This window comes from Sus scrofa, chromosome 5, assembly GCF_000003025.6.
Source record: "Sus scrofa isolate TJ Tabasco breed Duroc chromosome 5, Sscrofa11.1, whole genome shotgun sequence".
In the NCBI taxonomy this organism is placed as follows: Eukaryota; Metazoa; Chordata; class Mammalia; order Artiodactyla; family Suidae; genus Sus; species Sus scrofa.
Window position 1 is genome coordinate 14,419,058 of NC_010447.5, and position 25,752 is coordinate 14,444,809.

The 25,752-nt window shown below is 45.1% G+C and overlaps 1 long non-coding RNA gene across 1 annotated transcript in view; it reads right to left on the reverse strand.

Moving 5' to 3' along the window:
* Positions 1 to 25,752, reverse strand: part of LOC102160723 — a 141,444-nt gene that overhangs the window by 24,212 nt on the left and 91,480 nt on the right. The window contains exon 3 of the long non-coding RNA XR_002343924.1: positions 3,273 to 3,438. This is a non-coding gene — a long non-coding RNA (uncharacterized LOC102160723). The remainder of the gene's footprint in view (positions 1 to 3,272; positions 3,439 to 25,752) is intronic.

Consider the following 25,752-nt stretch of genomic DNA (forward strand, 5'->3'; position numbering starts at 1 on the left):
GCTCAGCTCGAACTAGACACAGCTCTCTAAGTTCTGAGAAAACAACCTGGGCAAACATCTTATTGTTGAGGCTACATGCTGCCTGGAGGCCCCGCAAATCTTAAAATGACCTGGATTAGCGAAAGCAGGAGAAATGGATTTAACCCACGGTTTCACTGACCATGTTAGATGTATCTTTCAAATGAAATCCCCTCCAGCCCAACAGATACTCAAGCCTTTCCACCGCTCTTTCGTTTTTTCACACTATTTTATTTTTTTCTTTTAGGCCCGCAAAGGCGGCAGGCGCATGGAGGTTCCTAGGCTAGGGGTCTAATCAGAGCTACAGCTGCTGGCCTACACCACAGCCACAGCAACACCACATCCTTAACCCACTGAGTGAGGCCAGGGATCGAACCTGCATCCTCATGGATGCTAGTCGGGTTCATTAACCACTGAGCCATGACGGGAACTCCTGGTCTTTCATTTTTAAAGGCACATGTAAGATGTGGCTACTGGTTTTTCAACTCTACCTGTGGGGTATGGCCTGATGGGAAAATTTCTGGACAACTGTTGCCAAGAAACTTGGAACCATCTCTCTTCCATCTGAATTTATGTGACTTGAGGAAAAATCTCTTAACCTCCTTGAACTTCAGATAAAAAACACGTCTTACATATACACAGTAGAATACTACTCAGCCATAAAAAAGAACAAAACAATGCCATTTGCAGTGACATAGATGCAACTAGAGATTCTCATACAAAGTGAAGTACGTCAGAAAGAGAAGGACAAATACCATATGATAGCACTTACATGTGGAGTCTAAAATGTGGCACAAAGGAACCTATCTGGAACAGAAACAGATTCATAGACATAGAGAACAGACTTGTGTTTGCCAAGGGGGAGGGAGAGGGAGAGGGATGGATGGGGAGTTTGGGGTTAGTAGATGCAAACTATTATATTTAGAATGGATAAGCAATGCGGTACTGCTGGTAACACAGGGAACTATATCTATTCTCTTGGGATAGAACATGATGGGGGATGATATGAGAAAAATAAGGTGTGTGTATACATATATGTGTGTGTGTGACTGAGTTGCTCTCTGTACAGCATAAATTGGCAGGACACTGTAAATCACCTATACTTTAATAACAAAATTTTAATAAAAAAAGAACAAAAAAAACCATTGTCTTGCCTCTCCCATCAGTATTAAAACAAAACAAAGCGGAGTTCCCGTCGTGGCGCAGTGGTTAACGAATCCGACTAGGAACCATGAGGTTGAGGGTTCGATCCCTGGCCCTGCTCAGTGGGTTAATGATCCGGCATTGCCTTGAGCTGTGGTGTAGGTTGCAGACACTGCTCGGATCCCGCGTTGCTGTGGCTCTGGCGCAGGCTGATGGCTACAGCTCCGATTCGACACCTAGCCTGGGAACCTCCATATGCCGAGGGAGCAGCCCTAGAAATGGCAAAAAGACAAAAAAAAAAAAAAAAAAGCAATGCAGCAACAGCAACAAAAATCTCCTTGGATAAAACCAAGGACCATAGAAATGGAGGAAGCTTTTCATACAAAGGTCCATTTTCTTGTCCCTGAGCTCTGGGGGACCATATTCAGAACTGGAAGGGACCCTGGGAGAGGCCATTGTTTTCTGCGGAGGGAAGACACAGGCCGATCTAAATGGTTTCAGCTGCTGGGAAGTGGCGCTCGCTGGGCCCAAGAGATGTCCTAGCATTCCACAGCAAAGGTTCTCATTCTACTTGAAAGTGGAGATTTCTCCACCCCTCACCACCCCCAGAATTTGTAATCTGGATTCAAAACCACATGTCGTCATTCCGATCGTTTTTTTCCTGAGATTGTCAAACTTTTGCAGCTAATTATCAGTTGGAGTCAGTGTAATAGGACCTGTGTTTCTATGCTGGATTTTATTAAAATACCTCTGATATCAGCAGGGGCTGTGGTAAACTTTCAGCTGTATATGCAGTGGGGTTTTTCCCTTCTCTGCAAGGAAAGCCCCAGCAGGTTTTAAAAATGAGGACTTTAACTGGAATGGCAGAGACTTACTGTTAGGAAGCGCTATCGCTTCCGCTTTGAAGAAACAATGAACTATTTCCTGGCTTTCCAACCAGGAAGACTTTGGGGGGCTATGAGGGAAAAATGTAATGCGTAATAAAGGAACAAGCATGCTTAATGGCAGTGTAGAAGGTTCCTTTAAGCCGATGCCTTAGAGCCCAGGAATCTTCATTTACTGGCATCCTCTGAAAACCTAGCTTCCACAAACGATGTAATAAATACTCAGAATCCCAGGAAGCCCACAGAAAACTCACTTTGAACTCTGCATTTGGCTCAAGGTTGAAATCTTCCTTGAACCATGGAATCTCAGCTAAAAGACTGAATGCCCGCAGGTTCAACTTCCTCCTGCAGGTTTTGGGGGTTTTGCTAGGTTTTGGGGTTGAGGGGGAGGAGCAGAGCTTTGTCCTAGTATCTTCCTAGGACTTCTAAGCCCATCAATATAGAAAGTTCTAGAAGAGGTCTTCAGACCTGAACATATCCCACCAATCATTCTCATTTTTACCCATCTCACTGTCCTTCCATCTCTGGCCACAGAGAACTAGGCTTCCCTTCTATCTGACGCTCTGCTTTCCTTGGCTTTTCCAACAAGGTACTTGACCATCTTCGCAGCTGTAACTGCATCTTAATCACTCAGGCTTCTTTTCTCTACAGACAAGCTCAAGTCCCTTCCCCCCTAAGAATGATTCTTTCTCTTTTCTTTTCACTGCAGCGGAATTCCAAAAACATGCTGCCCGCCCGCTCTAAACCCGTCACTCATTGCAGTCTGGTTTCTTCCACCACCACTCTCCTGGAAACTTCTAAGAATCACCTCCTACCTTCCAAGAATCACCTCGTACCTTCCTAAAAACCTCTCTTCAGAAACTGTCTCTAAAAATTTTAATGGCTTGTAATATATCAAAGAAAAGGGAATATTTGTCTTTTTCACAGTTATCTGTCTCTTTTTAAAGTAAAGATTAAATTTTATGTTTCCCACACTTTGAATTTACAGGCAAAAGAGAAAAATTATGGAGCTATTTTATAAATACTATGTACATATACATGAAGAAGCTCTCACTTTTCATATTTTTTCATTCCAAATAATTTTTCGTGGGACAAAATTTATAATTCCTTAACAATACATTATCATTTAGTCTGGTGTTCTATTATTTTCTTTTAAAAATATGACTTTTCTCTTTTCTATATTAAAAGATAAAATATTTTTCATGAAAAATAATTGTTGTAATTTACCTTTCCGCTGCCTGTAATTATTTTCACTCTGACCGTTTCATACACGACGATGGTCTCTCCTCCCACTTTCAATTGCTCTTTTTCCAATTCCACTGGCAGCTCTTCTTCCTTAATAAATAGTCCTTTAAGTGCAGGATCATCACAGAATTCCATCCTCACTCTTCACCTGTAAAAAGAGGGCGATGTTGCTGGTGAGAGCATGCAATGATGCAGTCACCTTGGAGTTGCCACTGGATCCAACATGCCCACTCCTAGGTATTTATTCATATACCAAGAGAAATAAAAGCATACGAGAACACAGAATCTTGTATACAATTGTTTGCAGCTACATGGTTCATAATAGCCAAAAGGTGGAAATGACACAAATGCCCATCAACTGATGAATGAATAAACAAAGGGTCCTATATCCATACAATGGAATATTAGCCATAAAAAGAAACAGAGTAATGGTACATGCATAGCTGAATAAACGTTGAAAAGATGCTACAGTATGAATGAAGCAGTCACAAAAAACTACATATGATATAATTCCAATTGTATGAAAATGTCTAGCATTGAAAATCTTCGTGTTTTAAAATAACAACAGTTTAAAACTTCTCACAATTCTACAGATCAGCCATGTGGTTATTCTGCGTCATGTAGCAATGGCTGGGGTACTGGAAGGGCTGGAAGGTTTCAATGTCTCATTCGCATGGCTAGCAGTTGATGACGGTCACTGGCTGGGTGCTCAGCTGAGCCCGTCATCCAGGGGCTTCATTGCTTCCCTACATGGGCCTCTCCACATGGCTGCTTGAGCTTCCTCACAATATGGTACCTGGTTTCCAAGAAAGAGCATTCCAAGTCGGCAAATCCAATGTGCAAGCACTTACCAAACAACCGCTTTGTGTCACGCTTGCCAATTTTCTATAGGCCAAAGCTAGTCAGCAGGCCAAGCCCAGAATCAATGCTGGAAAGGCCAATGCAAAGACGTGCATGCTAGCAGTCATGTTTATTGAGGATCACCACAGTAACAGGCTATACGAGGACAAAAATGGCAAGTACTAGATAGGTTTTTAGAGCACCAATGGCAATTTTTCTTTCTCTCTGACCAGTTGGTACTAATCTCTGTAGAACACTTACGAGTCAAAGAAGGAAAATTTATTCATCAGATGTAAGACTAAATGCCTGGCGTTTTGCTAGGTGCTAGAAATACTTTACAGAGATATGGCTAGACCTGGATTTAAGAAGCATATGGTCATGCCGGGGAAACAGGCATGCAAATATAAACTATAAACGGTTGAAGATAGAATAAACATGTATATCTTCAAGACGAAATGGGAGCCCAGAGGAGGGGAGGTCCTAAGTGTGCTTGAGGGAGGAGAAGGAGGAAGGAGGCATTTTCCAGCTAAACAGGGGCCAGAGAAGAACAGTGTAGGCAGGGTGAAATAGTATATGCCATCATGACAACCTTTGCTAGAATTACCTCTGTGTGTGTGTGTGTGTGTGCGTGAGTGCACATGCACGCAGGTGTACAGTTGCTTAGAAGGCAGAATTGGACAGGTACATGGAGATCAGATCAGGTGGATCTTGATATCTGCGCTAAAGTGCTCCAAGCCCCCATGACCACCCAATGGGGGAAGGGGGATGGGAGCCATGGAAGACGTCATCAGAGGACCAGGGAGGTTAGACTTGTGCTTTATGCAGATTGGCTAACTCTGCCTGCCTTGGTTTTTTCATTTGTTCATTTGCTGCATGCCATTCTTGTAGCATAACTCAGTGCTTCTACACATCCTCCCAAAAGAATACCCACCATGAAATATTACAGAGAAATGTGAATTTTTTTCTACATTCGTACAATGTAGAGATTTCTACATGTCTCAAAAACTAAAGGTTTTACGTGTGAGGCTGCAGAGGGAGTCACAATTGAGGACACACAAAATCTTACTCTCTGAAATCCCCATTTCTTCTCCCTTCTTTGGCTGCCAGCAAGGTCCCCATCTCTCTCCGGACCCTTTTCCTGCAAAGCCTTCCATTTCCTCTAATCCCCAGGTTGAGAATCATGCCATCTGGCCCCCCTCCTCCTCTCACTCTCTCTTCCTCTTTCTCATGCAGACAGTTGAGAATGATCCAGACACTGCCCTTCCCATAACCTCACTCGGCACAAAAGACTTGCCAATAATAGATATCTTTATCCACTTTGAAAGGCATCAGGGAATATTAACTATAGAAGTCAACTATCAGTGCTTATTTCTATTGTATCTTTAAAATCTCACTTTGGAAGCAGTATGAAGAATGGCTTGAGTTAGGCACAGCATGAGACCAAACCCAGAGGGACCAATAAGGCAGGGATCCACATAAGCCTAGAAACAACAGTGGAGAGCCTGAGACAGGGTCTGTTGAGATGGGAGGTCCAAGGGGCAGCAGGATAGCAATGAGGAGGTAGAATCAAGGGGACCTTGCCATGAATCCAGTCCATAATATTCACTAAGAAGAGCAGTGTTGCTCCTGCAAAAAGAATAGGATTCATTAGGATTTGGGACCATTTGTTGAGCCAGACCTAGGAAGGGAAATAGCAAGTGTGATGAGAAATTAACTGAGATGTGGTGACAGTGATCCTCTCAACCCCCTACGCAAGCCAGACTGCAAGTATCAGGGAGGACAATAGGCATGAGAGTGAGGTTGGAAAATACCAGATCTCACACATCCAAAGAGGTGTTGGCCTCTAAGCCACCACGAGCACCTTGTCACTTATTCCAACAATGCTGCTGTTGTTGGAATCCTTTTTGGGCTCCCCTTTTACATCTGCCAGGATATGAGACACCCAATAGTCTGGCCTCAGTACTTGACGGTGAATTTTTATTTTTCCTCTGGATGGTTTTAGCCACCGTGAACATTCAAATTGCTTTCCAGACACCAAGACCAAGCCTTTAACATGGGAAAATAAACTGGGAACTGGGGACAGAAGAGCTTCTGCTGAGGCCCAAGGCTGGGGAAAACGGCCGCAGCCCACAGACGCGTGATGGAGAGATGTCTGGAGGGCTGGTCGTGCCTGTCCCTTCACCCCCAACTTCCTGAGCCCCACGTGTCACCACGAGGTGATCCAGGCAACTTCCCCCCCCATGTGACACTTCATTCCTGAGATGTGAGAAGCAGAAGGGATTCAGACAGGCTAGAAATGGGCTCTCCTCCAAAAGGGCCATTGCCGGTTTTCAGCAGAATGAGGCTGAAAATGTGTTTTCCTTTAGTGGACTCACTGGTCATCACCAGGATCTGCTTGTAGCAGGGAAAGTGGGCATTTCAGAGTCGTCCAAGTTCAAAAGGAAGCCCAAGGATGCTCAGTATGGGCTGAACAAGCACGCTTAAAAAAAAAAAATTATTGAAGCCTCATTGATTTCCAAGGTTGTGATAACATCTGCTGCACAACAAAGTGATGATACAAGTACATGCATCCATTCTTTCTCAGATTCTTTTCCCACATAGATGATCACAGAACATTGGGTAGAGTTCCCTGTGCTCTACAGCAGGTCCCCATTGGCCAATCATTCCCTGTGCCTGGTGTGCATATGCCAATCCAACCCCCCCAGCCCATCCCGCCGCCATCTGTTCCCTTCGGTAACCATAAGTTTTTCAAAGTCTGTGACTCTGTTTCTGTTCTGCAAATAAGTTGATTTGTATCCTTTTTTTAGATTTCGCATATAAGCAGCATCATATGATGTTTGTTTTTCACTGTCTGACTAACTTCACTTAGTATGAACAGGCATTTTTCACTGTCAAAAAAGGATGAGAAAAGAAAATATCAGAACCTGTAAGCTATTAGTAAGTAAATGCATTTAATACATGAGAAGTGACTACCACAATGCCAAATAATAAAGTTTGCTCAGTGTTAAATAAATGATGAGAAAAATCACGGAGACTTTTTTTTTTTTTTTTTTTGCTGTTGTTTGATATTTTTTTTAAATGGAAAAACAGAGGGTACATAAACTGCCATAGGCAGATCCTGCTGCTCCCACATGGCCACTGACTTTGGCTGATTGCCTTTTACTGATAAACATAGGTGGATACAGAAGTTACCATATTCCAGACACGGTTGTAAGCATCTTGCCAATATTCATTCTTTTAATTCTGATATTAATCTTATGAGCAAGGTACACTTATTTTTACCTCTGTTTTACAGATGAAAAAAACTAGTGCCCAGCGAGTTTAAATAACTTGCCCAAGGTCACTCAGCTAATAAATAGGGAGCACTGTGCTCTTAAGTGCCACCGTTTTCCACCTTCTGAAGTTCAACTCCAGCAACCTTTTCATCCCTCATCTGCATCCTGCAATCTTTTTCCACCAGGAGTTTTCTGTGGTACCAAGGATAAGCCAGGCCTCTGGGTCCCCTAGACAGAAGTGGTAAACCAGAACTAAACCAAACTAAAAACACGGTTTTGAGATGAAGATACCTCAGTGATCATTAACCCAGGCATTAGCATTTTTTTCTTTTGGCCACGCCCACAGCATGCAGAAGTTCCTGGACCAGGGATCGAACCTGCACCACAGCAGTGACCCGAGCCATAGCAGTGACAACACCAGATCCTTAACCTGATGAGCCACTAGGGAACTCCAAACATTTTTTTCTTTTCATAAATCTTATTTTTAGAACAGTTTTAGGTGTACAGAAAAACTGTAAAGATGGTACAGAAAGTGCTACAGTTCCCCCATTTTAACATTATATATTCATATGGTACATTTGATACAATTAATGAAACAATGTTCATAAATTATTAACCAAAGTTTACTCTTTATTCAAATTCACTTAGTTTTTACCTGTGATCCTTTTTCTGTTTTAGGAGCCCATCCAGATGCCACATCACAGAAAACTCTTCTCTACACACCTTAATTTCCCCAAAACTAAAAACAAGAAATATATACAAGACAGAGAAGGAGAGGGAGAAAGAGAGAACGAGGGATGAAGTATAATTGCGTGTATAATGTATTTACTTAGCTCAACGCTTGGCACATGTGAAGCCCTCAATAAATGCTCCCCTTTAATTATTATCTCATTGGCTTCTGTCTGATTTTGAAACCATGCCCTTTCACTTCTGGACCTGAAATGCTGAGTTCTCAGCAACGCTTCCCTTCTCAACAGGGTCTAGAGAAGAGCGAGAGGGCTCCTGTCACTGAACTTGGGGTTGGTGCCCACCTCTGAACATGGGATTGATTTAGTGATTTCTAACTATTTCGCTGGCAGAGTTCTCATAAAGCCGGGCACCCTTTGAAATGCATGAATCACACCAGCTCTGCTGAACAGACACAAGAGTAACTCAGGAGCCCAGATGTGAATCACAGACCAAGACGGGTCTGCTATTAGTGCTTCTGGTGGTGACAACCTGCCCCTACTTCCATGTACACCTGAAACACTTTGTTAATATCTCACCTTTGACCATAGCACTGATTCCAGAGAAATAACAGTGTAATTCTCACCTCTGGATTCAGAAGAGATGCGAGGGGCTTGGATCTTCCAGCCTGAGAACAATAGGAAAGCTATGTTCCTGACCTGTGCTTGTCCACAGGGTTGGCCCACATTTGCCCTTCACAGAATCCTATGCTGTTCTCATCTGAAGCCTGCCAGCTTCAGAGGTTAAGTTTCCAAGACCAAAGGAAAGCGGGGGCTGGAGGAATTTTGGAGAGAGTCCAGGGCTGCCTGGGCAAGCCAACCCAAATAATTCCGGCAAGCAAAAATTTGCTTGGACCTGAGCTGGCTGTCTAGACGGTCATGACTGCACACAGGTATGACCTTGTACTTCATTTGGCCTGTGTTGAACTTGCTTAAAGGAGCCTGTCAATGAGTGTCTCAGTCTGGGTTCCCCCAGAAATGGATTCAGAATGAAGGATTTCAGTGCAATTAACTTACTTAGCAAGTGATCCTAGGGTGGGCTGGCAGGGAAACGGAGGAGTGAGGTAGAGGGGGAAAGAGATGAATCAAGGGTGTGTTTTCAGGAGTTCCTGTTGTGGGTCAGTGGGTTAAGAATCTGACATGGTGTCTGTGAGGATGCGGGTTCAATCCCTGGCCTCACTCAGTGGGTTAAGGATCCAGTGTTGCTATGGCTGTGGTGTAGGCCTCAGCTACAGCTCTGATTTGACCCCTAAGCCTGGGAACTTCCATGTGTCGCAGGTGAGGCCATAAAAGGAGGGGGCGGGGGGCAGTGCTGTCCAGGTAGCCACCACTGTGGGCAGCTGGGAACTCAATCCTGGGAGCCTAGTGAGTTTACTGTAGAAATGCATAGAATCACAGCCCAATAAGAGGGCAAGGAAGCTGGATGTTCATCCATCAGCGCTCCTCTGCCATGGGTGAAGGGCATGTTCAGCCTGCCGGGAATGCAGAACCACCTCCATCCTCTTGGGCAGAGAGTCACAGGTGTGCTGGGCTTCAGCACATGGAGAAGGGCCCGGGCAGGTGGGCAGTGCATGTGGGCAGGGCCTCACCAGTGTTTTCAGCCAGTGAGTCAAAACACAAAGCTCCCTAAGCCTAAAGCACTGACCATTCAGACCTCATCCCACTCCTCCTGTAGAGACTGTTGAATCATGGTCATCAAGATACAGAAGTTAGGAAACTTGGCAGATCATTTCCCCCTCTGCCAGAAATCCCTTCTAAAGAACTACGTCTATTAAGTGCTTACGATGTGCCAGGCACTTAAATCATCTCATTTCATTTTTATAACAACACTAGGAGGTGAGAACTATTAATATTTTCACTCACACTGCATGGATGAAGTCACTGGAGCTCTCAGAGTCCAGGAACCTGCCCAAGATCACATACGCAGTACAGAGGGAGGCTGAAGTTTGGTCCTGGGCCATCTGACTCCAGCTCTCACACCTCACCCTTGGCGCCTCCTGCTGCTGTCCCCTGTGTCAGGGCTCCCGCAGGCCCGGGGGAGCTCCTTCTGCTCTCAGAGCTGTTTGCTAACCAGCCTGTTGGTCCTTTGTTGAAGAGGGGTTTGCCTATTTGTATCTTGCTTCTTTCAAGCTGGAGCTAAGATGGAAGGAAGCTGCTTTCTGTCCACCTGGTGCTTCCCCTGCCAGCTCTCCTGCAATGACCAGGGCATCTGAGAGGTTGGGTTAGGATCCCCCCCCGCCACAACGGGTGAAGAACCCCAGGGAGGTTCAGAGAAACGAAGTGACCTGTCCACACCCAGCACCAGGGGGGAAATGGAGTGAGGCGGGTGGAACCCGTAAGTGAGGTTAGCCACCCGCCCAAATTCAGGTCAGGCCTCCCTCCTCCTGCTCAGGCAGGAAGGAGCCAGTCCCGGCTTCAGAACCACCCCCCCACCCCGCCTCCTCCCCCCGCCGCAACCACCACACACACATTCTACTAAAGCACTTAGGATACTTTATTTCCCACCACTGGTTCCAAATATGTGTTCTCCCACTGGGAGTCCTCTGACGACCTTTGAAATGCCAATTCAAATCATTCTGTGTTGCAATAGCCAAGACCTGGGGGGCAACCTAAATGTCCACTGACAGATGAATGGAGATTAAGAGGAGGTTCTACATACATACAATGGAATACTATTCAGCCATTTAAAAGAGTGAAATGATGCCATTTGCAGCAACGTGGATGCAACTAGAGATTCTCACACTAAGGGAAATAATTCAGAAAGAGAAAGACTAATACCAGATGATATCACTTATATGTAGAATCTAAAATATGGCACAAATGAACCTGTCTCTAGAACAGAAACAGACTCACAGACATGAACAGCAGACTTGCGGTTGCCCAGGGGGAGGGAGGAGGGAGTGGGATGGACTAGGAGTTTGGGGTTAGTAAATGCAAAAATTACATTTAGAAATGATAAATAATGACGTCCTACTGTATAGCACAGGGAACTATAACCAGTTCTTGGGACAGAACATGATGGGGCATGCTATGAGAAAAAGAATGTGTGTGTGTGTGTGTGTGTGTGTGTGTGTGTGTGTGTGACAGAGAGAGAGGGAGAAAGACGGGGTCACTTTGCTGTACAGCAGAAATTGCCACAACATTGTAAATCAACTGTAAAAAATGTAAAAAAGACCCAGTATCGGAGTTCCCGTTGTGGCACAGTGGTTGACGAATCCGACTAGGAACATGAGGTTGCAGGTTCCATCCCTGGCCTTGCTCAGTGGGTTAAGGATCCAGCGTTGCCGTGAGCTGTGGTGTAGGTCGCAGACGAGGCTCGGATCCTGCATTGCTGTGGCTCTGGCGTAGGCCAGAGGCTACAGCTCCGATTCACCCCTAGCCTGGGAACCTCCATATGCCGAGGGAGCGGCCCTAGAAATGGCAAAAAGACAAAACAAAAAAACAAAAAAACAAAAAACCTCAGTATGTGTTGAATGAATGTATCAAAACAACAAATGAGTAAAACAACGAGCAGGGCCTAGGTTCAAATCGTGACGCTGCCATTTCTCTCTGGAGGGCTTTGGACTCAGAAAAGCCTGGATTCTCCTGCCCGGGAATGTGCCTCACCCCCAGGCAGTGCAGAGCCCCGGGCTGGGCCCCGCCTGGCCAGAGCCCCACCGGACTGTCCCACCCCGCCCCTCCTGCTGGCCCGGCAATCCGCTCTCCCTCTGCCAACCCCACCACCTTTAAAGCTTTGTCTTGTGCCTCTTTCCCTCAAGATCTACAAAAGCGACTAAGCTTCGTGGACAAATCTATTTCTTCTCAAGTGCTGACAGCCGCTGAGAGCCGAGCGCACTACCTTTGCAGGGGAACTTACTGTTCAACAAAGAACTGCTACACCCCCAATGCCGGAGCTCAGAAGAATAACAACTATAATAGCTAATAGTTACTGCACTGCTACTCTCGGCCAGTCACTATTTTAAGTGTTGCTCAACTATAAACCTCACAGTAATTTTATGAAGTTGTCAGAATGGATTCTCGACCTTCTGTCAACTGTCTTCCTACCAGCCCGTCACTGGTGTCCGAAATCTTGTAATCTGGTGGTTCTCCAGTTAATGAAGCCCTGCCTGGCACAGAGGAGGTGTGTGGGTTCCCCAGAAGTGGACTCTGTGACAGGGATTCTAGGGGAGGTGGGGACAGGGGCAGGAGGTGCGGGAGACACCCGTAGGGGGTTGAAGGGAAGGCCGCCTACAAAAGGATGTGTCATCAGACAAGCGGAAGCTGTGGGCCACTGCAGCGCAGACTCACGGACGAGCAGTGGAAGAGCTGCAGAAACGTGCCCGAGTGTTACTCACCCCGGCGAGGGACAGTCCCGAGGGATTTACAAGTCACTCGGTCCTTGGTGGGGACTGCCCCCAGGGAGCACGCAGGCTTTATCGCTTCAGCCGACAGTGAGTGCAGGTGGACTGGCTATGGAGAAATCCCGTAGGTAGAGGAGGCAGAAGTGCTGGCAGAGGAAGTGGGCTGGAGTGCACCCAAGTGGCGAGGCCCAAAGGATGTGGGCAGATACCAGCAGCATCTACTGCAGGGCTTAGCAGATAGATGCTGAATGAATAGATGAATGAATGAATGAATGAATGGGATGATGGAGGTGGTGGGAGGCAACGATGCCCTGATTTTCACCGGTTTGGGATGAGTCTTGGGTCTTCCTCCACCTTCGTGATGTTCCATCATTCAGGACACCTTACCGCAGAACATCTAGGGTGTCGGCAGCACGAGAAAGATGCTTCACAAGAGTCCTGGGAACAGGGACTGAGTTTTGGTTGGTTTCAAACTGTTCACCCCCACGTGACATTGCCCATCATACATCTGAAGCTTTCATCACAGAATGCCAAGGCCCCTGCAGTAGCTACCAGGAAAGCAAAAGGACCTCGGAGGGCAGATGTCGTCCATTTTTCACTTTCTCACCAGTGAACCCAACCATAATTCTAACCTTGGTAACACAAGGCCAGTGGAAACTATGTGCAGCACATGTTTGGATTAAATTCTCTGTTGATTTCTCTTGATTTATAGGTTAAAACTCGCCAATGCAAGTCTTTCCCCTGCCTTACCAATTTCTGTCTTGCGCTAAGTGTTCAATATTTTGTCAAACTATGCTTTTTGTTATTTTAGCCTTGTAAAAATGATTAAAATTTAAAAAGCCCTGCATAGGGTTGGAAAGTAGTTTTTTCTGTTTTTGTTTCCAGAATTATTTCACATTTCTGAATTAACACAGGTCCAGGTCCCAAGAATCACATAATCTCACTGCTCTTAAACACAGATTTTTCATATTAATTTGTTCATGACATGTCAAACCAGAAAACAGAGCTTTGGATCCACACGCAACACATATGGTGATGGCTTCAGGGTCAAGGATAAGAAACCACTGCGATATAATTTCTCTGGAAAAATCTACGTTCCCTGAGAAAGATAACATCTTTTTTCCTCTTCCTCCTCCTTCTCCTCTTCCTTCGTTTCTTTCTTCCTCTTCCTCCTCCTTCTTCTCTTCCTTGTTTCTTTCTTTACTTTCCAAGAGAAACTTTGGTGGGGGCAAGACCGAATATTCCTTGAATTCAAGCTCAAGGAGAGCCCCAGAAGACATCTGTAGCGCTGCTAAAACATGAGCAGGTTTTAGGTGCTCCGTACAGGGGACTGTCTCCCGGGGGCCACTTATCATTCTATTAACCATAAACTAAGCCTGCTACAAGCCCACTTTGAAAACATCATGCTAGGGAACCAACAAAGAAGGGGGTTACCCTACCGGCCAGAGTCGCTACCACACTTGGAGTGCAGAGAAGAGCGTGCCTGGAAGGCAGGCAATCTTTGTGCGATGGTTTAGTAATTCATGCCCCACGATAAAAAAAATGAAGGGGGAAAAATAATGGAAAACTACAACTCAGTGAAGGCAAGGCTACTATCAGAATTAGAGTTGGGATCATTCGATCAGACAAAGAACTGTCTCAGCTCTAGGGCTTTCTGAGGGCAAAGCAAATACAGAAAGGATAATTCTATATTTGGAGGAATTAATAGAAGGAAGAAAGGAAGAAAGGATAAATATCATCTGGGTTAATATGACCAGTGGCAGAAATGATGGCTATAATGGTTATGAGCATTTCTTTTCTTTGATATATTTGTAGCATATTTGTATATATCTATCTACATGTATATCTGTATATACATACATACGTTTACACATTCCTTTTCATATATGTATATAAATGACTATCTGCATGTGTGTGTGTGTGTGTGTGTGTGTGTGTACATATATAGGCACACCTTTTACACGTTCCTTTTCTTTCTTTTTCCCCTTATTCTTGTATTACCATGTAATAGGAGATGTGCTGGAAGTGGCAAGCTTTCTATCTTGACCTTTAAGTCACAGGATATAAAAGGGGGGTATATTCAGCTAGAAGTGAAAGGGAATATAATCAATCCAAAGATGAGTGAAAGTGCAAGTGGAGAAAGCCTGTTTCCCTTCGTATGAAGGAGAGCTGTACTGCTAACAGAAAGCATGATTTCTCATTGCCTTTATTTGACAGCTAAATATAGGAAAAAAGAGAGATGTACTAAGTTGATACGGGTTGCACTGTTTTGAATCCTTCTGTCGTCAACTTGGTTACACTAGAAACGTTCCCTGAATTCCCCTCTCTTCCTCGCCCTAAGATGCAAGCTTCCAAGTTAGAGGTGGCCAGAAGAAGAACTTGTTCAGTATTTGGAAGGTGTGAGTCAATCGGTGGCCATGACCCCCAGCAGAAGCACAGCACGTCCTCAGACACAGTGCTGGGAGATGCAGGCCGCCTCGGTGGGGCTGAGCTTGTCTTCACTCTTCTCTGCTCCGCATCCAGCTCGCTCCTACTTTTGATTGCTGACCTGCGGACCAACTCTCAGCACCGCGCTCAGAGGCTCAGAAGCACAAGGGAATCGACTTCCTGTAGAAGAAGCTCTCCCTTTGCTGGCCGCTGCAAAGGTTGGATGTACTTGGCTTCTTGCAGTTCCCGGCACCTGCCAGCCTGTCCACCTGCACCTGGGCTTCAGAAGGACTGGTCAGTGGCTCCTTCTCTCATCGTTTTATTCCTCTTTTCATACCTGCCGTTTCCCAGTTTCTCTTACACTTGTAAAAGGTCTGATTCCGTAATAAACGCCTTATTCCCATAATACTGTTCCTGTGCGGCCCTGATGGAACCCTGACTGATACAACCTGCAATCTGGATGGAGTTACACACATTATTTCCGTGAAAACAGTCACCTCCAGTACAAGTAGAGGGCGAGGCCCCAGGCCGGCAGGGCATGGCAGGTGTTAGCCAAAGGAGGGCTGGGAAGAGCAGTGTTTCCAGCTTAACCAAGTTGACAATGGAAGGATTCGAAACTGTGCAACCTGTATGAACTTAATACATCTCTCTTTCTGCCTATATTTTACTTTCAAATAAAGGCAATGTGAAATCATGCTTTCTGTTAACTGTCCTTCATACAAATGGAAACAGGCTAGCTTTCTCCAAGACAGTATATATTGGGGCTGACAAGCGTAGCTGGAAATAGACGGATTTCTCAATCTTAACATTTAAAAGTTTTCTATTACTGTTCCTCCCTCACTGGCATTTTGCTTTCTCGCTGGCATTTCTTGTTATATTAAACATGCCAGTCATGGCCAGCATATGCCCAGCAAAGGCATGACTCAGTGGTGAAGCTGTGGACTTCAGAACCAAGGATCCTGGAAGTGGACCCGAAGGGAACACAGAAATGGAAGGTGGACTCAGGGCCATGAATGGAGGTGAATCTGCACTTCCTCTGTCTTTCCCATGGCAGCCCTGCCAGCACTTGACGATGGCACTCGGATTCCACCTTGCCCTAGATCACTCTGGAATTACAGGAGATTTTCATGCAATTCCAGAACTGTAAAATCCTCCTTCATCTCTGGCCCCCTTTTAATTCTGCAGTAAAGCGTTACTAACCTTTTTGGGGCATGTTCAACCAATCACGGTCAGAAAAGTTGGGTTCCCCAGGATAGAAATAAAAAGCTGAGATTTTTAGCAAAGACTTTATAGCTATTTAAGTCTATATACCATTAAATATAGGTATTTCCAGGCATTCCATCACTGTATTGATCATTTCTTATAAATTTTCAGGATGTAAATGTTGTAATAGTGACATTGGGAATACATTTTACTGCTCTGGCTTTTAACGTAAGGAAATAGAAGTTCTACATAGAACTGGAAACACTCTTGAGCACGTGGCATATAAATTTACCGCCTGGACTTAACCTGGTAATTAGCGTCATACTTGCAGAATGACATGGAGGTCCAGGGACAATTAGTAGTAATTTTTCTGAAACAGAAGCTTGCATCCTGCTGTATCCAACAGATCATTTCCACCCCCGGTGTTACACAGTCCACTTTTGAGAGCCCTGGCTCACGCGTAGGGTGCCCATCCCTTAAGGGGTCTTCTGAGGCAGGTGGGCCGGAGGACAGACGGAAGCACACAGCTCCTGAGTATCTAAAGGGAAGTATATGATTTCACTGGGGCAAGTTCATCCCTGAGGCTCCTTGATGGAGGGCAACTGAAACAAACATTGTCCAAAGGAAGAGAGGAATTTGGAGGAAGACTAAGAAGCAGTGCAGGGAACAGAGGGTAAAGCTGGGGAAGTGGCAGCAGGAGGGTCTGGGACATGAATGGGACATCTCTGCAGAGAGCCACTGTCTCCGTGACTGAACTGCAGCCGACTCCAGTCTGGTGAGTCACTGTGCCCAAGACTCATATCCAGGGACAAGGGACTGGCCCTGCTGAAAGTTTCAGGCTCTCTGTCCGGAGTGCAATGTCTGTCAAACCCTTAGGACTATACCTGGGGAGAGGGATGGTTTCCCCAAAAGAAATCAGGATGTCCTCACCAGAGAGTGAGGTCAGTGGATCATGAAAAGATAGTCTTGTGGCATCTCCCCTACAGATAATATGAGCATGTCGGGCTGAGAGATGGGGGCGCCCATGATGAACCCCTCATGTCAGCGGTAGGCTTCCATCTCCTCCTTCCCCACTCAGCACCCCTGAGCTTTGGGGGACTACCCAGACCCAGATGGTATTTGTATTTCTAGAAGCCCCAGCCACTCGAAGTCTGACCTATGCCAACTAAGAGAGCTATGAAAGGGAAGCCAAATGACAACTGCGACACATTTTTCCAGACGTCTCTCTCTCTCTCCTCTCTCTCTAGATCCCAGTTCCAAGGAGTCTGCAAAGTCCCATCATCTAGGCTGAGCAGTCACCCTGGGGAAGTTTTCTAAGGCTGTTTAATCTCTTTGCTGCCCAAGAACTGCTCAAATCTCAATCCCAAATCCCTTCCCTCCAGTTAAATATATCTCTTGGCCCTAATTCCCAGCCCCCACTTCCATAGCTCCTAATATCTGGAATAGCCTGACAGTCAAACCGATGAGTCAGTTTTCTGAGTCTCTTCAGATCCCCAGAGATGTACTTCTAGAAGCTTCCAATGACGCCCTTAGGAGGTATGAATATGTCTGAACATCTAGTTACATGTACGCTTGTGGGAGGGTTTGTACGCAGATTCATTTATCGGCCTTTGTCCTGTTTCCCGTTTTAGACTAGGAGAGTCACAAGGAGAGGGTCCCATCTGGCTCGTCCTTCTGCCTCTGCCCACAGCGTCTAGCAGCGGGCACACAGTCAGCATCCGAAACTAACTCACCTAAATAAAGTGGTGAAAAGGGAACTTGTCAGGAGACAGAACCATGCTCTGGTCCCAGCTCCCTGACTCACTAGCTGAGTGATGGGCAAGCCATTTCAATCCCGTTCGTCTGTCCTCTCATCTTCGCAAAGGTGGCCCTGATTCATCCTGTAATTACGCCATAAGGTCGTTGTCATGGCAAACAAGAGGGCCGATATCAAAGTGGCATATGGTCTCGGCTCCAGCCACGCCACCCGGTTACCAGGTCACGCTGGTGCGCCAGAGACAATCCACAAGGAGACTGGGAAAGTGCAGCCAGCCCTGGCGGTGCCGGCGCCCCCTTTCTCCCAGCCCCGGGACCCACGTTTGTGCCTTGTAGGGAACGTCTAAGCTACGAGGCCTAAGGGCAGAGGCCCTGCCATTTTATTTTGAGCACAGCAGTAAGCACAATAAAAAAAACAAGGCAGCTGAACTCCAGCAGCAACGAAATGTTGGAGCAGGGGCGCTAAGGAGCCAGGCTCTTCCTCGCTCAGCAGTTCCTCGGATGCCTCCTTTCCCATCTGTCCCAGCACGAAGACACTTGTTCACAACTCAGCCTGCTTCCTGCCTGGATCCCTGCCACCTTCTACTGCTTGACTTCCTATCTCTCGCCTCCTGACCCCACTTCAGGGCCAGATTGTCGAGACACCCCTTCTCAATTTAACTCGGAATGGCCTCTCGGTTTCGGCACCACCTGCCTTCTCTGCTCGGCGGACTGGAGACCTTCTTTCGCTTGCCTGGCATGGCACTCTATTCTTTCCTGTCTTCTTTTCTTCCCTAACTTGGATTTTGCTTGCTTTTCTTCCTAAAATTGCCTGCTAAAGGCACAGGCACCAAGTGACTTCTGTAGCTCCTGGGTTTTTGTTTTGTTTTGTTTTTCTTTTTCTTTTTTGCTGTTTCACATAAATCCATTTCTCTGTCCCTAGAAAATAAAAGCAACATAGAACCAACCCCCCAGCACGGCAGGAGGATTCTGAAGTGCTGGCAGCAGGTCCTAGGAGATTAACGTGAAAAGGAGCTCCTGTCTTGCAAACATTTGCTGGTGAACCCTGTCATTCAGCAATGCACCCCCAGTGCTGAGGATTCTGATCTCTTGGTCAAAAACTATGCAGGAGTTTTGCTCCCGATGTTTCTCCTGCTCAACCTAGGCCCAAATTCCTTTCTTTCTGACCATCTGGTCTCCTCATTTAACTTGGCCAAGCACAGCGTGACAACTCTCCCCCACTGCGATGGCACAAAAGGAAGCAAGGGAGACCTGGAATCAGCCTGATACAGTCTCAGACCTCAATTCCATGCTACTTAAGGTGAAATAAACCATCAAAGTGATGTATTAGGGCACTCTGTGCAGCAAAGCCACGTTCATTCAAAACTAAAGGCGGGGAAGAAATGGATTTAGAATAAATAGTTCTGGTGCTTTGGGAAGAAATGACTGGAAATTCTATCCCACTGCGCCTTACTTCAAAATAATAATTGCCAACGGCATTTGCGTTAATCTTCGCGGACAACGGAGTGCTTTTACAAATGGGAGGACATCAAAGAGCAGTATAACACTGATTTTTACTTGCCTCTCCCTATTTTCAAAGCCCTTTTACATCGGATACCTCGATTCATCCTCTCCTAAATTCTGGAAGATGGATGAAGCAGGATTTATTCAATCAATTATTCATCTATTCAACTCATGTTTCCTGGATGCCTACAGCAGATGCCTGGCACTATTCTAGGTCTGGAAGACACAAAGCATCGGCTAAAACAGATGAAGTTCTGCTGTAACAGGAGAAAAAGACAAAAAGCAAATACGAAAAAAACATAGACTATATCAGATGAGATAGAAGGGGAGAAAAGCAGAAAAGAAAAACAAGGCAAGGTGAGGGGAACAGAGGAGCACCGGGGAGGTCTACCCTTTTCTCCAGGGTCGTCTCGGAAGAGGGGCTATGAGCATGACCTAAGGAACTGAGGGTTGAGATGAGCACATGCCCGGGGGAAGAGGCTTCCATGGACTGTGCGGAAATATTTCAGCAGGAATGTGCTTGACTTGTTAGAAAACCAGCAAGGAGGCCAGTGTGGCTGTAGAAGAGTGAGCAACGAGATAAGAGCGACAAGACATGTATAGCCCTGTTGGGTACTGCAAAGGCTTGGGCTTCTAGCCCGAGCAAGTGGGAAGTTTTTCCCACAATTTTAAACAGAGTAATAGGATCTGATTTACATTTCGAAAGGGTTACTCTGTCTGAGGCTGCACACTACCCCCAGTATCCATTCCCTCTTTCTTGCATAATAGTGGAAAACACAAATTTCTAGCAGGCCACGTGTCATTCCAGAATGAAGACTAAATTTCTCAGCTCCCACTGCAGGTGGGTATAGCCACGTGACTGAGTCTGTGGGTGACATGTGGAAGGATGATATGGTGCTGCAAAAATTTATGCCTAAAGACAGGCAATTTGTACCTTCTGATCCTTTTCTTTTTTTCTCTGTTCTTCATCCTCTGCCTGGAATGCAGATGTGATGGTTGGAGCTCTAGGTGCAACACTAGACTGTGAGGACGAGGGCCACCACTCCAGATGGGGTAGTGGTGAGTTGGAAGAAGCTTATGTCCCCAAGGACTTTAAGGAACAGATTCATACCTGCCCATACAGGCTGCCTCCAAACTTTTATTTTGTGTCTCTTTTTCTGGCAGTTGAGCCTTGTCCTAAATGGTATAATTTTTCCAGCCACTTTGTGGAGAATAAACTATTTTGACAAGGGCAAAAACAAGAATAATCTCTTTTCCCAAGTGAGAACTCTGAGGCTTGAAGAGGTTAAGTAAAGAACACTGGATTAGGGTTAAAAGTATTGGCTTTTAAAGTCAACAGACCTGCCTGTATTTAAATCCTGCCTCCAATACTCTCTAACCTTGTAACCCTGGGCACATTCCTTGGCTTCGCTAAGCCTCGATTTCCCCATCTGTAGTATGGAGATGATAATGATGTCTAACCTCAGACTATTATTGTGAGGCTCTACTTACATAAAATAAATGATGCAGAAAGACTCAACACGGCTGGGCACAGAGCTGGACTCCTCACCTGCGGGCTCCCTGTCCCTCCCCCTCTCTACCTTCCTGCACCTCCCCGCTCATGCCCGGGGAAAGCTCCATCCTTCCAAGATTACGGTACATCTCGCACAATTAAGAGGAAATGCTTTGTTATACGGGAGGAAGAGGGGGAGAGAGGGAGGAGAAAAAGAAGCCTTGGTGCACGGATGTGGTGGACTTTGGGGCTCTCACATGCTCCTGGTTCCCAGGAGGAAGTGTCACCAGTGGCTCTGGAGGTGGCGAAGAGCTAAGGAAAGGAAGCCTGCAGTTCAGCCTCCAGCCCAGGCTCTGGTGACATTTTCAGGGCTCCAAGTGGGTCCCTTGCTGAGTGCCTTCTTCTCTGTCCCCTTCGCGCTCTCCTCGCCTCCTTCCTCCTCCAAAATACAAAGAGGAGTAGCGGAAAGCCTGGTAAATCATCTGGCTCCCCGGCTGTTTTTCCTCAGTGACTGAATTTTTCATGGGCCCAGCCCGGCAGAGGCAGGATGTTTGGAAAGTGCGTGGAGAGCCATCTCCGTGTGTTTTTTCATCTGAGTACTGGACTCTGGAATGCAGCGCGGCAATTACATGTTTCCTTTTTGGTAGCAGATTCTCTTCCTAATTATGTTTTGCTCAGGCAAATATTAAAATGAATTGGCTTCCTCTGACAACAGTACGTGTAATAATAACAGGAAATGGCCCCCAATCACACAATAATAAAAATAGAGCTGGAGGGGAAGCAACAAGACTTTTGAGAACATTTTGCTGCTATAGCTTTCCATCCCATCCCATCCCATCTCCTCTTCTCTGTCTACCCATCTATTCATGGATTCAGAAAACTATTAGTTGATTTAGAAAACTGTTTATAACTAGTGAAAATGAATGGGGCGCCTGAAAAATTCAGCGTTTCTTCTTATGTTAGAAGTTTCTGAAACATCAAATACCCCCACGTTAGAAAGAAGATAGGCATGTCAGTTTCTGTAGAAAGACTTATCTATATTGTGCCTAACAAGGCTCTCTGTAAGAAAGGGCAAATGGAAATAACACACTTCCATTCATTATAGTCTACATTGAAGGCTCTGATAAGTCCGGTAGACCAAGCAATCTGGCTAGATTTGTCTCAACTAGTGAGGCCCAAATTTACTTGACCATGAAAATCTTTTTCTCTTTTTATGACTACTTCTGACTTCTGGAATTAGGATTACAGAATACAAATTTTTCAGGGTTTGGGTCTCAAAGGAATGTTCTACTTGTGTTCTGAAGGCTACCTCCTGGGTATTTAGCCTTCATTTAATGCTCCTTAAGTCTGTTAACTTATTGTTTGGCCCTCCGTAAAGAGGTTACTCTCTTAACAAAATGTATTCTGCTCCTCAGTATATTTAATTCAACCAGAAATTTGGCAGGTAAACGGTCTTTGCCTTTGCGGGATGATAACCATCAAGATGCCTTACCCCAACGGGTACGCATTCGGAAGGCGGGAAAGGGGACACCTAGGCTCCAAAGCACTTTCTCCCCTTCCCTCCCTGCACAGGAAGCCCTTGGTCTCAGTTTTACCACAGGCAGAACCTCAGGCCAGTTCACTTCACACCACACAGAGCCCCTCTTTGTCAAAGAGAGAGCGAACCAGTGACAACCTCGCCATACCTCTGGCGAATGGAGGACCCACTGTGAATCCACCAAGGACTCAGAATGAATGGATGGGTAACAAATCTAACCTGTTTGTGTATTAAATGAGATGACAGAAGGCAGGTCTATGTCAGAGTTCAGGGCAAACCAGTCTGAGCATGCTCAGGAGGCCCAAGAGTATCCAAGAGACTTGGGACTCACCAAGCAACAATCCCTGAGCATGTCTGATTCAGACGATTGCCAAAAGGATCGTGCTCCGTATCAAAGCCCAGCTAAGCCCAGGGGGGTCAGCCTGCGGACACAAAGGCCTTTTATGTGTGTGGCGTCTGTTCTGATCAATGTTGCCAATGAGGTTGTCATTAGACTGGTTGACACTACTGATTGCGGAGATGCCATTGAAGGAGACAGGAACACCTCCACCGCGAAAGCAGGAGCCATTCTGGTTGCCTGAGAGCATCTGCAAAAACATCTCTGTCTGGATTTCCTGCTCAGGCTTCTCTCTATCCCTCTCCTCCTGGAGTAACGCACATCTGGAATGGCTGTCTAAAGACCCAGGTACCACGGGATCCGTGAGAGCTTCCAGGGCCAAAGTAATGAGCTCCAAGGAAAGTCAGATACCAAAATGTTTATGTTTCTTTCTCCTTTTTTTTTGGTACCACGGTTTTTTTAATTTTACTGAAATATTGCTAACTTACAAAGTTGTGTTAATTTCACACATACGGCAAAGTAAAAGTTTATACATATACATATATCAATTCCTTTTCAGATTCTCTCCCATATAGGTTATTAAACATTATTGAGTAAACTTCCCTGTGATATACATTAGGTCCTTGTTACTCATCACTTTTATATATAGTAATGTGCATATATCAATCCCAAACCCCTAAATTATTCCCCCCACACACATTTCTTTCTTTTTTTTTTTTTCCGCTTTTTTAGGGTAGCACTCGTGGCACATGGAGGTTCCGAGGCTAGGGGTCTAATCAGAGCTACAGCTGCGGCCTACACCACAGCCACAGTAACGCCGGATCCTTAACCCACTGAGCGAGGTCAGGGATCGAACGCGCAACCTCACGGTTCCTGCACCACTACAGGAAGTCCACATTTCCTCTTTGGTAAACATCAGTTTGATTTCAAAATCTTTGAGTCTATTTCTGTTTTATAAGATCTCTTGTATCATTTTTATTAGATTCCACATATTAGTGATCTCATATGATCTTTCTCTCTCTGATTTATTTCGCTTAGAATGGCAATTTGCAGGTCCTGATGTTGCTGCAACTGGCATTATTTCATAAAGTTGCAGGATACAATATTAACACACAGAAATCTCTTGTATTTCTATACACTAACAATGAAAGATCAGAAAGAGAAACTAAGGAAACAATCCCATTTACCACCACATCAAAAAGAATAAAATATCTAGGAATTAAACCTACCTAAAAGGAGGTAAAAACCTGTACTCTAAAGACTATAAGACACAAATGAAAGAAACTGAACAGGACACAAACAGAGGGAAAGATACACCATGCTTTTGGATTGGAAGAATCAATATTGCCAAAATGACTACAGCACGCAAGGCAATCTACAGACTCAATGCAATACCTATCAAATTACCAATGGCATTTTTCACAGAACTAGAACAAAGTATTTTTAAATTTGTAATGGAAACACAAAAGACTCCAAATAGCCGATGCAATCCTAAGGAACGGAGCTGGAAGAATCAAGCTCCCTGACTTCAGATCATACTACAAAGCTGCAGTGATCAAAACAGTATGGTACTGGCACAAGAAACAGAAATATAGATCAGTGGGACTAAATAAAAAGCCCAGAAATAAACCTACACACATATGGTCAATTAATCTACAATAAAGTAGGCAACAATATACAACGGAGAAAAGACAGTCTCTTCAAAAAGTGGTGCTGGGGAAACTGGACAGCTACATGTAAAAGAATGAAATTAGAACTCTAACACCATACACAAAAATAAACTCAAAATGGATTAAAACCTAAATGTAAGATCAGATACATAAAACTCCTAAAGGAAAACATAGTCAGAACACCCTTCGACATAAATTGCAGCAATATTTTTTTGATGACCTCCTAGAGTAATGAAAATATGTTTCTTTCTTTCTAAAATAATATATGCATTGAGTTGGATAATCAAATGAAAGGGAGTAAAGATCACCCAGAAGGTCATCATCCTAATACATCTCTTTCTTTCTTCTCTGCATTTGCTTTTCATTTCTGCAGAATTGAAATTTTGCTGTTCCTGGAAAAAAAGGGGGTGTAAAAGTCTTTTATTCCATTCCAGTCACACTGGCTGCCTGAGATTCTCCAAATACCTAAGGCATGTTTGTACCCCATGGCCTTTGTACTTGCTGTTCTCTCTTTATAGAATGTTCTTCCTCTGGATACTCTGATGACTACCTCCCTCACCCTCTTCAGTTCACTGCGCAAATGTCACCTCCTCCAGGAAGACTTCCTGACCACAGAGGCTGAAATAATTGCTTGTCTTTGTCATTCTTCTATTCCCTTGCTCTGCTTTCTTCTCCTTCAATGCACTGCACTACCTAATGTCTGTATTATAAAGTTGTTTACTATGGGTGCTCCCTACTGCTGTTTAAACTCTCAGAAGACAGCTTGTGTGGTCAGAAAGTCTTCGTGGAGGAGGTGACATCTGAGCAGTGAACTGAAGAAGGTGAGGAAGCTACTCATCAGAGAATCTGGAGGAAGAACATTGTTTTATTCACACTGAATTCCCACAACCTAGAACAATGCCTGCCCATAAATAGGTGCTCAGTACATATTTGTTAAATGAGTGAATGGATATTTTTTGGTAACTTGCATTTCTCCCCTTTAACAATATTGTACAGAGCCTTCAGGGTCACTAAATATTCTTCTGCAAACCGTTTTTAAAGACTATATCATATTCCACACTATGGCTCTATTATAGTGGGTTTATCCAACCCTCTGTGGTTGACCATTTGGTTAAGTGTTTCTCCTACCTTCACCCCACCCCCATTTTTAAACATATGTAGGACATTTTAAGTTTTAAATGATGTATACACGCTGGGCAAAACTTGACCTTGAAAACTTAGTTGGAGCCTTGAGCTGAGGGAACAAGTCATTAGCAAGCCCTTGACCAAACCGGACATTTAAATTCCTCTCCTGGAAAAGGTGGAGAAGTTGAGGACACCTGCCTTACCAGCCGGATGGGCCACTTCAGCCTTGGAGG